The following is a 16,847-nucleotide window of genomic DNA, read 5'->3' on the forward strand; positions in this document are numbered from 1 at the left end:
CAATCAATCAATAAAAGACTTACCCAGCCCAAAATGTCTGTGGCTGAGAAACCTGGTGCTAAAGGAAATGGAACCAGAGGCAAAGAAAGTAAAGTGAGAGTTATGAACAAGGCAATATTTGAAGCAATTAAGGGAAACTGAGGAAGGGACACCACATTTGCTTGTTTGGAAAAGAGGACGATAGGTAAAGCTCTGGGTTCTGGCAAATTGAAGGACGACCTGTTTTTGAGGAGAGTGGGCCCACAGACTGTTGTATATGGAGGGTGGCCTGCTTGGCTAATGTCGCCTATTGGGAGAGCAAAGTTGGCCTGCACTTCCATTGGCATAGTAGCCAAAAACACGTGCTTCTGAGCTGACAACTCTTGGATGAGGGAAGTGCCAAAAGCAGTGATAAGACAAGGATCACGGTGTTACAGCAGATTACAAGTGAAGGCAGGGAAAATCTGTTTTTAGATACCTGTTCGTCTAACAGTGCAGAAATGAACTTCAGCAACAAGTGGTTTTCCCCTAACACTGGGGAGCCTCTCCCTTCAGCATTCGCCCCATGAGAGAACTCTTTCAAAGGCGTGTCGCTATTAGCTGTGGAGAATTTGGTAATGGTCTTGGGAGGGCTGCTGAGATGTTGGCAAGGCTGGGCTGGGAGGTAGGCTCTGAAGACTGGACTCAGGGTGGGGGGAAGGAAAGGGGACGTGTCGCAACGCACTGCCCAGGACACCAACTGTTTAACAGCACCTGCAGACTCCCCGTGCTGAGGCTGGGCCCCCGGTGCCACAGCCTGCAACTCAGGGAAGGCACTGTTTCGGACAGGCATTTCTTCCTGAGCTCTCCACCTCAGAACCTAGCTCGGTACAAAGGGGGTTTGGGACCTCAGCACAGCCCGAGGTTCACGTCAGCCATTCAGGCACCCCGTATACCCTGTATACCAGAGCTGAATCACCCCCAGGTCCATCCAACACCAAATCCACTCCAGCTCTTCCCACAGTCTCTTCTCAAATGAAAAAGCTACAGAGGCTGGGCAAGACATGAGGTGTCTAAACCCTGAGGCCAGGGCCCCCCAGGAAGCACAGAAGGAGTGGGATCTTTGCCAGCCAGTGAGTCGCCCCTCAGCCTGGAGCAGTTCCTCCATTCCCAACCTCCTTCACACTCTTTTTGCTGTATCCCCCTTTGGCCTCCTTCTCTCCCCTTCTCCCTACCAGCCTCTAATTTGTCCCCCTCTTTCTGCCTCTCACTCTTCTCCTCGCTCCCTAATGGTCCATGAGAGCGAAACGAAGATGTAACTGAAACACTGTTAGTGGTGCTACAACGAAGCTTTATTTTTTTCTTTTACTAACTGGTTTTTCTTTTTTTCTTTTATTAACTTTTTTTTCTTTTATTAACTTTTTAATGTGCCTTGACAATAAAACCTGACTTTAGTTGCCTTCTACCTTTGGTGAACCTTTTGATCTCTCCTGTGTACCAGCATCCCTGAATAAAGGGGGGAAGGGGTTCCTCCAGCCATGCCTTGGGTCCTCAATCTGTGTGGCTGAAAGATCGAAATCAAAACCAGAGGAACTCAGATTCAGTATGAGGAAGAATTTCCTCACATTCAGACCACTGGAGTAGTCTCCTACCTAACCTCTCTATCTCCATTCTTTCTCCATTCAATCAATCTTTAATGCAATATTAACACAATCACCCCTTGCTCCAAAACCATCAATGGCTATCCACTGCCCAAAAAACACACAGTGCAAATTCCTTCACCTGGCATTCAATGGCCTCTACCAACCTACTAGGAATTTCCTAACTAACAGTGGTTCCCAGGAATGGAAATGGTGAGAAGATGCACTTTTCTCCTGGAAGTATCACTCATATATACCGGCCAGGCTACCTCACATAAGGGATGCTAAAAAAGAAGCAGTAGCTGGTCTCTGAGGAGCCCTCTCTCCCTCCCAATGAACCATGCCTCTTGGTATTCATACCCTTGTGCAGTCCTCTGAATCTGAACTGGTCCTGAGACCAGGAAAACACAAAGGAATTGACACTGTGTTACTTCCAAGGCTAGGTCACAAGAAACCTTGCCCTTTAGCCCTGGATCTCTCAGTATGCTCCCTCTTGGGATGTTTCTGTTCAGAATCCAGCCATCGTGCTGTGAGAAGACCAAGTCACATGCGGAGGCCACATGTAAGCACTCTAGCCAACAGCCAGCATCAAGCGCGAGCCATGTAAGTGAGCCAGGGTGGATGTCCAGCCCAGTTGAGCCTTCAAATGACTCCTGTCCCAGCCTCCATTTGACTAAAGCAATATATCCCAACTAAGAACTGCCCAGATGAGCCAGTCAACTCAAACAACAATGAAAGAAAATAAATTATCAATTTCACTTAAGAATATCCTAAATGAGGGGCGCCTGGGTGGCTCAGTCGGTTGAGCACCTGACTCTTGATTTTGGCTCAGGTCATAATCCCAGGGTTGTGGGATCAAGCCTCACATCAGGCTCCATGCTGACTGTGGAGCCTGCTTGGGGTTCTCCCTCTTTCCCTCTTTCTCTAAAATAAAAAAATTAAAAAAAAAGAATGTCCTAAATGAGACAATAAAAACTAACTTCATTAAATCTTGACCTTTAAGTACATGTCTTTTAAATATTCTTTGTAATAAAACAAGAGTTACGTGGTTATCAAGAAAAAACAATCGTGAGATTGAGTTACAAGCTAAACTAGTCATTTTCTTCATGATACAACATTTTTTACTTGAAAGAAAAGAGTAACAAATTATAAGGTTTTTTTAGTGTTTATTTATTTTTGAGAGGGAGAGAGACAGAGCATGAGTGGGGGAGGGGCAGAGAGAGGGAGACACAGAACCCGAAGCAGGCTCGAGGCTCTGAGATGTCAGCACAGAGCCCAACGTGGGGCTTGAACTCACGAACCGTGAGATCATGGCCTGAGCCAAAGTCGGACACTTAACCAACTGAGCCACCCAGTCACCCCAAGGGTAACAAGTTATGTTAGATTTGAGTATTTGACAGACTTTTTTTTTTAAGTTTATTTATTTATTTTGAGAAAGAGGGGGTAGGGAGGGGCAGAAAGGAGAGACAGAATTCCAAGCAGGCTCTATACTGTCAGCACAGAGCCCGACACGGGGCTTAAACCCACAAACCATGAGATCATGACCTGAGCTGAGATCAAGAGTTGAACGCTTAACTGACTGAACCATCCAGGCGCCCCTCAAAATCTTTTTGTGCACATGTCTTCTCTCCCCAACTAGATTCCACACACTTGGGGGACGGGAGCAGCCAAGGACCGTTGCTGAAACATCTGTCACAGCACCTGACCCACAAAAGTGCCTCAGATGAGAAAGACAAAGATAACAACCAAACCACAGTTTTTTGAGATTAGCACTGAAAACTCTGACAGCCTCACCTTTTGCCAATGGAAACTAAGAAAGAAAACTTCTAGCTGGGACTGGGAGCTCAGAGCCTCAGGATAAACTGGACAAGTGACCCCTGGACATGTACAATTGCTGCCACTGTGACTAGCTGCTGCTGACACAAATGACAGAGCAATGAACCCAGGGGGAAGTTCTACCTTATCCCCTCGTGGGGAACCTCAGAAGTCTCCCAAGCCCCCCTTCTTCCTCATGCACATTTCCTTGAGACGAAAGGACTTGGTACGGGTTTGACAACAGGAGGGGCCCCCGCCTGAGGCCTTCCTGCAAGATCCACAAACAACCTGACCCCCACAGACTGACAGACACATGGGCTCGGCACCCTGTTTGGCAACAGGAAAACCCACAGGGTGTTAAAGGCAGAGAAAGGGAAGTAAGGCTCATAAACAGCTCCTGGAACCACTGAACTTCAGAGATTACAACAAACCAGATGAGAGCCCATGTTTCCCTGGCCCCCGGCAGGGACCTCGCCATAGCCCGGCCTCCCAAATAGCTGGGACAATGACATCGAATTCCCTGTAGCTCCCCTTCTGAGAGTTTATAAAATCTGCCAGGCATCCTGAGAACAAACAGGGAAACAGTAACAAGAAGCCCAGAGCATTGTACAGACCTGCTACGCTAGCAGAGATGGAAGAAAACAGCTCCATTTCTTACCCCCAGCTCACATATGCCAGCAAACCACAGACCCATAAGATGGGGACTGAATCTGGTTTTTTTTTACTATCATCATTCCCCAAGTATCTACTACTGTGCCTGGCACATAGCAGACGCTCAAAAATGTCTGTTGCACAAATGAAAGAAAATGACAGACACCATCTTTGTCTGGCACCCACACAGACAGAGAAGAAAAGTTTGTACACTGATTCATTCGACAAATATTTATTTAGCATCTCCTCGGTGCAAGGCAGTCCTAGACACAACAGGAAACAAAGTTAAGTCCCTGCCCTTGTGGAGTCTGTGTTTTAGTGGGTGTAAAGGTGAAAAATCTCAGTGCTCTCCCCAAAACTACATAAGCCATAGACCTTTAATAATGTTTAAATAAATGCCCACTATGTGTAAACAATGAGTACCAAATGTTATGATAGACACCTGGGATCTAGGAACTCAGCCCTAGTGAAATCACTTCATCTTTTGGGCCAGGATCCTAAATCTGGGATGTGTCAGTTGGTTGTCAGAGGTCCTTGTGTAAGGAAAATGGGATTACCGCTTTGGTGCATCTGTCCTCATCTGTCGGTGAACAGAAGCCACTGCGTGAGTACCACGTGCATGCCCAAAACACCACGCAACACTGCAGGATAGAAAGAAACCCAACATCTTCAGCTGAGAAGCACCAGGGGTCAGAAAAGCAGCTTTAATATTATAATTAAACACTAGGGCTCAAAAGGTGCTCCCAAGCAAGCTGGCTCTTTCTCTGTCCTTCACACACACACACACACACCCTGAGATGTTGTTATTCTGAGCCTGAGTCAGCAAATATTTCCCAGTCCTGGAAGTAGTCTGCTGATTTCCAAGTAAGCAGACACCGGCTTTGCTGATTTTACCAGGGTGGGTGGGGCACAAGGAGCTGGCAACGTGAAGAAGGATCTGGAGTCCAACATCCCCCACAGGTGGCAGCTCATAAATGGAGATGCCCTGAGTCATGCTTGAGTCCTTGACCCAAGCCCCATGGAACCAGGACTAGAGTCACACCCCAATCACCAGCCTCGGAGTTATGAAGGCCAGGAACCACCTGCCAAGGAAGAAGACCCACATGTCTGAAACCTGATGCAAGAGGCCATCTCCTCCCTGCCAGGCTCGAGCAAGTGCCCAGCTCTCCTCTGAAACCAGCTGCTGTCAGTGGCTCCTCCCCCTGGATCCCAAGGCACAGAAAAATGCTCGGGGATTTCAAACCATTGACAAGCAGCCACTGTGCAATCTGGGACAACATGGCATAGACCAGGGAATCATCACACACAGAACTTCTGACCCGACACAAGCCAGAGCCTGGCAGGACAGACCAAGTCTGTGGAAACGCTGGGTAGGGAGAAAGAAGAGAGTGATCCCAGCGTGGACAGTGCAAGGCAGCGGGGCAGCTCCTGGCATTTCCAGGCCCTACTCAGGCACTGGACGAGGGCCCTGCAACTGAGCTTCCCAGCCAGCAGGGAACACACTGGGAGGTGAGCCTCAGTGACAGGCTATACAGCTGAAGTCTTTAAAGCCACAATCCAACTCCTGAAAGAGAGGAGCTACCCGGTCCCAGAACATGCCAGGATCTGCATGCCCTCAGGACAGCTTGCACAACAGCCAGAACAGCTGTACTCTACCCAAAGCAGAAGCCTACTTGCTTCCTAGGCCAGTGTACAACACGGCTATCCTCTATCAGGCCCTTAGGGAAGAGATCTGAGGGACCACAGGCCTGGTAAGGGCCATTCTTCTTCAATGGGTAGAGGCACACACCAAAGGAAGAAAACACTGGTGGAGAGGAAAGAAGAAAGGCAGCCAAACAAAAGAATAGTCCGTTAAACTAAGGAGCTGACAGGTTACATCTTCTGTAGAATAATGTCAGGGCTCTGTCTGCCTACACCTTTTGAAAAACAGAGACGGCTGGCCCAAACTCTGCAAAAAATCACTGAATGGGAACTTGGTAATTGATAATCCTGACCATCCACAGAGGCCACAGAGTGGATAAACTGAAGGAATCTATCCAGCCAGAGCTGCTGGTGCCCAAGCTGTTGCATAAGGACTGGGCTTGCCCTCTTCTCAAGCCCTTCTCACCTGCTGCCTGGGTACAGAGCACCACTAACGGACAAGCAAAGAGAGGAGTAGCACACCTCTCAAAGAGCCAGGTCAAGTCCTTGGGAGCCAGAGACTGGACTAAATTACTGCCAAACACACAAGCTCACCTCCATCAGAATGACCCATTCCAACCCTGGAGGGATGCTTTTCACAGGAAGAAGCCCACCCCTTTTGGTCCATTCTGCCCAAATCCGACACAAGTACTGCTTAGGAAGGGGCTCAGGGGCCAGTGGAGAGGAAACTGGCTCAGCTGTCCACAATCGTACTCCTTTCACAGAAAAGGGTCAGTGCGCAAGAGAATTCCAAAACTTTAAAGTCTGGTCCAAGCTGGTTCACTTGGCTCTCCACCACAGCTCTTGAAGGTTGCCAATTCTGGGTCCAATTCTGGCTCAAAGACAGAAAACACGATCCTCAAAAGAGGAGACCTAGAAACCCAGAGCCAGGTGAAACAACAGGCCTTCATTTCTAAATGTGAGAGTGGGTCATGCTTTCAGAATCCTCCAAGATCAGATTGGGCAGAAACAGAGGATATGTTATTTCCTGAAGATCTCTCCAGGGGACCAATGCCAAATAAAGGAGCGCAAATTGAAAGCATCTGAAAAGAACTTTCTGCCTGACACGAAGACACATCAAGAAGGTGGTGGGGTCTCTAGCCCCAGAGAGAATATGTCTGTGACTGGACACAACTCAAATTCCAGACACCATCTAACCAATACAGCCCCACAACCTCCCCAGGCAGATATCCACCTGGCAGGGCAAAAGGAACAGAACTTAAGGTCCGCCTCCCTCTTGGATCCGCAGGAAATTAAGCTCTCAAGGAAAATGGAGGAAGAATCTTCAAGAGAACCTGCTCAGTGACTGACATCAGAGGCCCTCACATTCAGTGAGGTCAGGGATGTACGAGTGAAAATCAGAGGCTGGTTCAGGTGACCAATAACAAACGGGACAGCCGCCTGCCAGCCCCCAGGGCTATCGGGCTGGCAATCTATTTCAAAACTCATGCAGGAAAAAAATGTCTTGGACACAGTACAGAGGAAAAAGGTTAAGGCATTCTCTGGGGCACAACTTCTGGAGACTTCTCTTAGCTCTTTGGGATGGGGCACAGGGAGAAGGGTGGGCAGAGAGGGCAGAGATAATCTGGAGTATCATGATGTAACCGTGCTTGGGTACATCCAGAGTGGAAAGACACGGAGCCCTGTTTCCTGGAAGGGGAAAAGAGTTGGATGAGGCCTCCAGCTACCCCTGGCACACACCCAACTCAGCGGCTGGTCTCTCCCCAAGGGTTCCTGGAAGTCAACAGACCCATAAAGGGGAAGTATTAAAACTGAGATTAGAAGAATGGTGTACAAATTGGACATTATCCCCGATGCAACACCCAAGTCAATTCTCCCAAACAGACCTGCCTGCTATTTACCTCAGACATTCAGCCCCTTACTTCAATCAGGGGCTGAATGCCCCCCACCCCACCCGGGGGGGGGTATCTCAACAGCAAGTCAAGGGAAAAGCGGAGTAGAGCGTGGAGCTAATGCTTCTTCCCTAAGTAGAGGCAAGGAACTGGGAGGTAGGTGACAGGAATGCAGGAGACGGGGCTAATAAGAAGGAAATTAGAGAGAGAGGCGAAAACAGGGCATCTGAGGGTAGCCAGGGTAAAAGGGGCTTAGGTAGACAGGGATTGCTGGCATGGGGCTGAAAAAGCCTAATAACACCGCGAAGATGAGGGGGAGCGGTAATCCTGAGGGGGGGGGGGCAGGAAATGGGGGAAGAAGGGGAACCAGGATGGGAAAAGAGAGCAAAGACCGAGAGGGCAGATAGGGGGACGAAGGCAGGACATAAAGATAACGAGAGGGACAGAGAAGATCCCCAAGGAGATCTTCGGTAAAGAGGGCAATGGATTTGGAGACACCACAGAAGGGATGAAGGAAGAGGTCAGAGGCAATGGTAGGGAAGGGGAGAGGACCCCGAACCTTAGACCCAGCTCTCAGAACACAGAAATGGGACAAGACGGAGCCACTAGGCCCAAGAGGGGGCACAGAGTCTGGTGGGGGAGGCTCGCGGTTCGGGCTCAGTGATGGGGGACCAAAAGGCTGGGGGCGCGCGGGCGCCAGGAGAGCAACAAACCACGGCGCACCGGCCGGGGCCGGGCCATCGGGAAGCCGCAGCGGCTCAGCCCGCGGACCCCTGCCGCTCCCCCCACCCCACTCCCCACCGGGCCTCGCGTCCCGACCCGGCTGGCCGCCTCAGCCCGGGCCCGCCGCCTCCTTCCGCTGCTTGCTACCGCTTCCCCCGACCCGGACTGACCTGTTTTGGCCGCCTCCCGCGCCGCCTCTGCCGTCCCGCAGGCTCCGCAGAATCCTCCGAAGCCTGCCAAAACTTTTCCCATTAATCCCCAGCTCCGAGGCGGCCGCGGCGTCACACGCTGCGCGGCCCGACCCCGCCCCCACCATCCTGAGGTCACCGCGCAGCTCGGCCCCCTTCTCCCCACGCCCCCTTCCGCCCCGACCGGGGCCAATCACCGCGCGTCCTGGGCGCTCCCCTGATTCTGCACTCCGCCCACCGCATGTTACCCAGGACCCGCCTGCAGCGCCCTCTGGTGTGGGATGCGGACGTGGCAGCTGAGGGAGGAGCAGGAGGGGATGTTCCAGGGCCGTAAGACAAGTCTGACAAGTATCGCAAAAGGGAATTTAAAGCTGGAAGGGAATTTAAAGGTCGTCTAATGCAGCCTCCACGTCTTTCCACTGAAGAAACGGTCTCAGGGAGTGTGAGTGACTTGCGGTCAGAAGCCATGCCGGGGCTAGAACCTGGGTCTCCAGACTCCACTGGAGGAGTCCGTGTTGCCTGTAAGTTTTAAAGAAAAGACTTTCCTCCCTGGAGAGGCTTCTGCAACTAGAAATTTATGGTTATGGACTTTCTACCTATCTTCCTCTGTACTTAAGTAATATGCTTGCCCACCTAAATGGGGAGCATCCTCCTTACTGTTGTAGCAAATTCTGTTCTTGCTTCTTAACCCAGTTCTTGAGGCCTGGGAAGGGACCTGTTATCCCAACCTGTCCCTTCAGATATACCATGACAAGATACCTAGCAGCTAGTAGGCAGTATGGCGGAAGAAGTTGGGTTTGTTATTTGGCGAGGAACAAAACTTGACTCACAGGTATACGAGCAATGGGTAACTCCCTTCTCTCCAAATGTCTTTTAAAGTTAGGATTACCTCTTCCCCTTAAGTACATTTCTCAGGCCACACCCTCAGATGTCTGGATGATAGAACTATGAGTGATTGTTTTTCTTCTGCCTCCCTCCCTCTCTCTCTTTTTTAACTTTTTGAAATGAATGTGCATTACTTGTGTAATTCAGGCATCGACTTCCTTGTCCTTGGAGATTGAAGTAAGAATGGGTTGTGGAGGTCAAAGGCTTCCCTAAGATTTCTGCAAATTTCTGGAGATTTATATTCTTCTGAATCTCTCTGCCTCCAGGTTCCTGTTTCTGCCAGGCTGCTGTAGTGCCACAGTTCAAAAATGTAGAAACGAAGCCCTTCCTGAAGACTGCCCACACCTCTTCCCACACAAAACATTCATGGGCAGAGAAGACATTATGACGCTTTGGGCCCTGGAGCAGGGTCACATGATGCATTGCAAAAGGTTTAAACTTACACATCAGACATTCCTTAAGAGTCTTTTCTGAACAACCCATTTGAGGTTTTCTGATTGGCCCTTCACCTCTTAGGGCCTTGCCTTCTCCCAAATCACTACTCTCCTCCCTGACCCACCATTCTCTCCTCTATCCCACCCTCTCTGGAGAAAAAACAAATTCTTCCTCATTTCCGGGCAGATAGAGACATCTTAACCCCATCTCTTTTTGCTAGGGTTCCAGCCAACACTCCAGCCCTGAAGATCTTACTTTCTACCCTTAGGAGGCTTATGGCTCAGTCAGTTAAGCATCTGACTCTTGGTTTTGACTCAGGTCATGATCTTGCTGTCCTTGGGTTCGAGCCCCACGTCGGGCTCTGTGCTGACAGTGTAGAGTCTGGTTGGGATTCTTTGTCTCTCTCTGCCCTTCCTCCTCTTTCTCTCTCTGTCTCTCTCTCAAAATAAATAAGTAAACTTTTAAAAAACATAAAATAACAACAGCTCCCTTCCTAAAAGAAATTCTGGGAGTACTGTCAAGATATTACATTTTCCACCTCATTTCATTTTTATATTAAAAGATAGATAAAGAGAATATTTTACATAATATATTTAGTAAGTATGTATTTAACATTTAGACCACATAATTCTATTGCTCATTGCAATATTATTTTTAAAAAAAACTGGAGATAACCTCACTGTCAACAACAGAAATGTTTAGGTAAATTATTTTGTATGCTCCTGACGGATTATTATGATTTGTAGAGTTGTAAAAAAAAAAAAAAAAAAAAAAGGAAAAATGTTATGATAGTAAGTGGAAAAAAGCAGGATCTGATGATATATAGGGAATATATAGCTATGTATACTGTTGGGCAAACAAAAAGGATAGGAAAAAAACAAAGGAAACGCTAAAATGTTATCAGCAGTTGTCTTTGCGTTCTGTTTTTATGAGTTATTATCTTTCTACATTTTTAGTCTGAGCATTTTTTTCATAGTGGAAACATGGTTTTGTTTTGTTTTGTTTTAAAGAACAAAAAATAAAAATCTTCCTCATATTGAGCAGAAGTTTATATCTCTGGTGCACCTACCCAACAGTGTCTGTCCTCTCCCTTGGAAGTAAACTAAGTCGAATTGTTTTCCCTATAAGAGACCTTCTGGGGGCGCCTGGGTGGCGCAGTCAGTTAAGCGTCCGACTTCAGCCAGGTCACCATCTCGTGGTCTGTGAGTTCGAGCCCCGAACTCTGGGCTGATAGCTCAGAGCCTGGAGCCTGCTTCCGATTCTGTGTCTCCCTCTCTCTCTGCCCCTCCCCCGTTCATGCTCTGTCTCTCTCTGTCCCAAAAATAAATAAACGTTGAAAAAAAAAAAAAAAAAAAGAGACCTTCTGATGTTTGATCCCATTCCCCTATACAACATCCCTAGTTCCTCATATAAAATGATTGTGGCTCCCTTTGCCACCATATTGCTAGCCTCAGAATGTGACATTTTCTGTATATCCGTCCTCTTCAAGGCTTCCTTGTTTTTGGCCACCTAACTTCTGAACCATCTTCCCATATTTGGGGAATCTCCCACTTCATTTTTTTAAAAAATTTTTAAACGTGTATTTATTTTTGAGAGACAGAGACTGAGCATGAGCAGGGGAGGAGCAGAGAGAGGGAGACACAGAATCTCCAGGCTCCAGGCTCTGAGCTGTCAGCACAGAGCCTGACACGGGGCTCAAACTCACAAACCACAAGATCATGACCTGAGGTGAAGTCAGATGCTTAACCAACTGAGCCACAGGCACCCCTATTTATTTATTTTTTAAAAGCTTATTTACTTATTTTGAGAGAGAATGAATAGGGGAGGGGCAGAGAGAGAGGGGGACAGAGAATCTGAAGCAGGCTCCATGCTGACAGCAAAGAGCCCAATGTGGGGCTCCAACACACAAACCACGAGATCATGACCTGAGCTGAAGTCCAACGCTCAACCCACTGAGCCACCCAGGCGCCCCAGGAATCTCCCACTTTAGACTCTTCCTCCACAGTAGAAGGTGGAAAATGTCAGGCATTTGCTTCCAGCTCCCTTTTCAACTAGGGTATTGCCACACAACCAAGGCTCCACTGGAAGTTGGGAAGATGAAAAACTGGGAAGCACACATAATGCATTTGGGTAAGTGGCCCAGCAGCAGCTCCACCTGATTTCTAGCTGTAAGAAGCAGCCAGAATACCAAACCAGTGGTATTAGCCACGGAATCAGCAGCGACTATACCCAGACGAAGCAGCTGGGGTGTCTTCATAAGCACTGCCATGTGCCATAATTTGAGGTATTGTTCCTGACTATACAGCCTCCAAGCTGGCTTTCTCTCATCCTCCCAGTTATTTAAGGAACTCTTCTATACTCTATTAATAAATCCCCACCCCCCTTTTTTAACTTAAATCAGCCAGTTTCTGTTTCTTGAATCTTCATTTTGACTCGATTTGTCCATAGGCAACTCAAAGGGGGAAAAGCTGGTCGCTGCCAAGCCTCTGCAACCCTTTCCAGACCAGCCAGAGGTCTCAGAACCCTGTTCTGATGCCTAATTATAGCATAACTGAATAATAACGTATGGTGTGAGATAAAGCTAGATTTGCTTTGAATTACATTCCAACCTCCACCACAGCCATTTAGCCTCCTAAAATCAGTCTCCTTGGTATTTCCCTTCCTCCCCCTTCTCACCTACAGCAGGGGCCAGAAAAGCGACTCTCAGCGGGGGAGACCTTGCACTTGAGCTGGCGGCACCCTGGCGGCACCCTGAAGATCCTGGCAACAACGTGCAACAGCCTGTTGCACTGCAGCCAATCGCCCTACCTCCCCACTCCTCCTGCTATACAAACCAGACTGGGATGACTTAGGACCACAATGGCTGTGCTTTTCACATGGTCCCCAGAGTTTATGATTATCTCTGAGGGCATCAGAGATTGGATACACACTCCTTTGTCCAGGATGTTGGAAAGGGCAGAGGAGTTACTTTCTAATCCTGGAATGAAAAGACTAGAAGGTGTGGTGCACCTGGGTGGCTCAGTCAGTTGAATATCTGACTTTGGCTCAGGTCATGATCTCACGGTTTGTGGGTTCGAGCCCCACGTTGGGCTTGCTGCTGTTAGAGGCAAGCCCGCTTCACATTCTCTTCCTCTGTCCCCTTTCTTGCCCCTTCCCCACTTGCGCTTTCTCAAAAATAAAATTTAAAAATTAATTTAAAAATTAAAAATAAAAAGACTGGAAGATATCTTCTCCTGCCCCCTAGTTATGTCCCTCAAGACTGAGAGCTTTTCGTAACGGTTCCAATATGGATGGCATTCAGGCATCAGGGCTATCTTCCTAGCAGTATCTCAACCATCAACGCCTCCCTGTGGCCAGTTATAGAATATTCCAAAACCTGGAATGGACCTCATTTCCAGGTGAGGAAACTGAAAGTTTAGGGATTGGCTTGCCACCTCAAGACTAAACTCTACCTAGTCTCCAAGAATGTCTGTAATCAGGCTTCATTCTACCTTTCTAGTCATGGGTGGTAGTCTTCAGATTGTTTTGCCTCTCTATTCCTAAATAGTATATAAGTATATATATATATATATATATATATATACTTATATATAGTATAAAGTATATAACTACGCATCTCCCTGCACATTTTTAAGGTGACATCTAATATTTCTCACCATTAGTTTAAAACTTAGAAAATGGATATAATTTCTATTTTATTTTTTTTTTTTAATTTTTTTTTCAACGTTTATTTATTTTTGGGACAGAGAGAGACAGAGCATGAACGGGGGAGGGGCAGAGAGAGAGGGAGACACAGAATCGGAAGCAGGCTCCAGGCTCTGAGCCATCAGCCCAGAGCCCGACGCGGGGCTCGAACTCACGGACCGCGAGATCGTGACCTGGCTGAAGTCGGACGCTTAACCGACTGCGCCACCCAGGCGCCCCTATAATTTCTATTTTATAAATATTGACATTGCCATATAAAACTGCTTTATTACCTTTCTCTTTTTGAGAGAGAGAGAGGGAGCGAGTGAGGGGCAGAGAGAGAGGGAGGGAGAGAGAGAGAAGCAGGGCTCACTGAGGCAGGGCTCAAGCTCACCTGAAGCGGGGCACGAGCTTGCCCAATGTGGGACTCGAATTCATGAGCCATGAGATCATGACCTGAGCCAAAGTCAGATGCTTAATGACTGAGCCACCCAGGCACCCATTACCCTTTTAAATGTATTGAATAAGCCCCAAATCCCATAGTGATTTGATGCTTACCATCATCCATCATCCATCTTAAAAATACATGAAGAAGCTCTTCTTTATCAATAAAAAATCTTACATTGTCTCCTTTTCTCCTTGCACTTGCATTTCAGTTCCACTTTCCCCTCAAAAATCTGATCAATGTAATATATATTTTCAATTTTTTATTGATTACTGTATCGTACATCTCTGCAACCAAAATATGTGTATAAGTTGAGAATTAAAAAAAGTTTCAGTTTCATACAACTTTATAGTTTTATATAGTTTTTACAGTTTAGAGTTTTATAACTCTAAGTGAGAATTTTTTTCTGGTTTGAGTGGCCATTACAAAATTAGTAATACCCAATTGATCGGATCAATATAAATATTATGATTTTTATAAGTAATACACATAAACACAAACCATACATTGAAAATGTATTTTTTAAGTTTATTTATTTACTGATAAGAGACAGCATGAGTGGCGGAGGGACAGAGTATTCCAAGCAGAGCTTGAACCCACAAACTGAGATCATGACCAGAGCCGAAGTAGGTCGCTTAACCGACTGAGCCACCCAGGTGCCCCGGAAGTGTGGGTTTGTTTTTTTTTTAATGTTTCGTGTATTTTTGAGAGATAGAGACAGAGCACAAGTTGGGGAGGGGCAGAGAGAGGGAGACACACAATCTGAAGCAGGCTCCAGTCTCTGAGCTGTCAGCACAGAGCCCGACGCGGAGCTCGAACTCATGGACCGTGAGATCATGACCTGAGCCAAAGTCGGATGCTTAACTGCTCAACCAACTGAACCACCCAGGCATCCCCAGAAAATGTATTTCTTAATGAATGGATGGGCTGTTTTTTTCCCTAGGTAGTTCATATGCTTATAGTTGAACATGACTTACTGCAGAAATTCTGCATTTAGCATCACTTCCAGGCCCATGTTTTCATTTTTAAGCTGAGAAACCTTGTTCATATCAGTAAGTATATGGGAACTGAGAGTTTTGACAGAGCAGTGGCATCTAAATCTCAGTTGTTTACCAAAAAAAAAAAAAAAAAAAAATCACAAAGATCTATTATAAAAAGAGATTGTTAATGATTTTTCAGCTGATGATGTAATTAAGTCCTTCTAGGTTTTGAAAGCAAAGATTTAGAAATCTCCTGCTTGAAAACAAAAAGAATTTGTTGTCCAGCTTTTGAGCCATTCATTTCCTCAGCACCCACAGGCACCACCAGCATTGCAAATTGTTGCTTTGTTTAGTGTTCCAGGGCGTTTACCCCTCTGGGTAGTCCGCCATTGAAAGATAGTGGGTGAGTGAGTGGTGAACCTTGTTACTGAAAGTAGGGAAGTTGGCATTATGAAGGAGGGAAGCAGTTTTGGTAGAGAGAACACTTGGAAGTTGAGGATCTGCACACTGATTTTCTTAAAATTCCTTGTACCCTAGAGACACCACACTCCAATTAGAGGACAATTGATCCTCCCAGTCGATATCCAGAATCCATATTTCTTGTGCTCACAGATGTGTTATGCTTCTTTCTACTTACCTTGTTTCCATGTTCTCCTGCTTTCCTTCCTTTTTAATGTTTTTTACTGTTTGCTTATTTTTGAGAGAGAAAGAGACAGAGCATGAGTGGGGGAGGGGCAGAGAGAGAGAGGAAGACACAGAATCCGAAGCGGGCTCCTGGCTCTGAACAGTCAGCACAGAGCCTGACGTGGGGCTCAAACCCACAAACTGAACCGTGAGATCATGGCCTGAGCCAAAGTCGGATGCCCAACAGAGCCACCCAGGCACCCCTCTTGCTCTCCTTTCTTATTAAAAATTTTAAGGGCCGGGGTGCCTGGGTGTCACAGTTAGTTAAGTGTCCAACTCTTGATCAGCTCAGGTCATGATCTCAAGGTTCATGAGACTGAGCCCCGAGTGGGGCTCCACACTCTTAGCAGAGATTCTCTCTCTGCCCCTCCCCTTCCCCTGTGCACGCGCTCTCTCTCTCAAATATATAAACTTAAAAAGAAAAGTAGGGGCGCCTGGGTGGCTCAGTCAGTTAAGCGGCCGACTTCGGCTCAGGTCATGATCTCGCGGTCCGTGAGTTCGAGCCCCACGTCGGGCTCTGTGCTGACAGCTCAGAGCCTGGAGCCTGTTTCAGATTCTGTGTCTCCCTCTCTCTGATCCTCCCCCGTTCATGCTCTGTCTCTCTCTGTCTCAAAAATAAATAAACGTTAAAAAGAAAATTAAAAAAGTTAAGGGCCATTGTGAATCCCAGTTCCTACCTAATGCTTCCCTTTCTTCTGAATTCCTGAATCGTACTGCACTTAGAGTTTGAACCTCACTTCCCATCCCTGAAATACGTATCATGCTATACTAGTAGTTTTGTTTCATGGCACTTTACATAGACTATAATGAAGTTCCTTGCAGTAGAGTTTGGGGTACTGGCAAAAGATTTGAACTTTGATATCAGACAGCACATAAGCTACAGGAGGGCAGGGACTCTCTCTTGTTTTGTTCTGTGCCCTATAGCCAGCACCTAGCATGATATAGGAGCTTAACGAATAATTCATTGAATAAATGAATGGGCTTGAGTTTGAATCTTAGCTACTTTATCACTTTTAAGCTGTGTGACACCCAGTCATTCATTTTAGAATTTAATTATTCAACAAACACTGTTGCATGTTTGCTAAGAGCCAAGCACTGTACTAGGCACTGGGGACGTAAGTTGAAGAAGATACATCCATGCCCTCAAGGAACTCATGCATCTAGTTATGAAGGCTGTTATGTGAAGTAAGGTGGGAAGGGCAGCCAGCGTGCAGGCCCAGGGGAAG

General features: G+C 47.1%; 1 protein-coding gene across 3 annotated transcripts in view; it reads right to left on the reverse strand.

Annotated features, from left to right (window-relative positions):
• Positions 1 to 8,605, reverse strand: part of PPARD (peroxisome proliferator activated receptor delta) — an 83,540-nt gene extending 74,935 nt beyond the window's left edge. For 2 of the 3 annotated variants that reach the window (XM_047101220.1, XM_047101218.1), the window contains exon 1: positions 8,491 to 8,605. The gene's annotated coding sequence lies outside the window, so the exon portion shown is untranslated. Of the gene's footprint in view, positions 1 to 4,621; positions 4,706 to 8,490 lie in introns of all 3 variants that reach the window. The other variant, XM_047101219.1, reaches the window with a different exon arrangement.
• Positions 8,606 to 16,847: the final 8,242 nt, after the last annotated feature.

This window comes from Lynx rufus, unplaced genomic scaffold, assembly GCF_022079265.1.
Source record: "Lynx rufus isolate CCGP_SWC_20201006 ecotype Redwood Valley unplaced genomic scaffold, mLynRuf1.p SCAF_6, whole genome shotgun sequence".
Taxonomy (NCBI): Eukaryota; Metazoa; Chordata; class Mammalia; order Carnivora; family Felidae; genus Lynx; species Lynx rufus.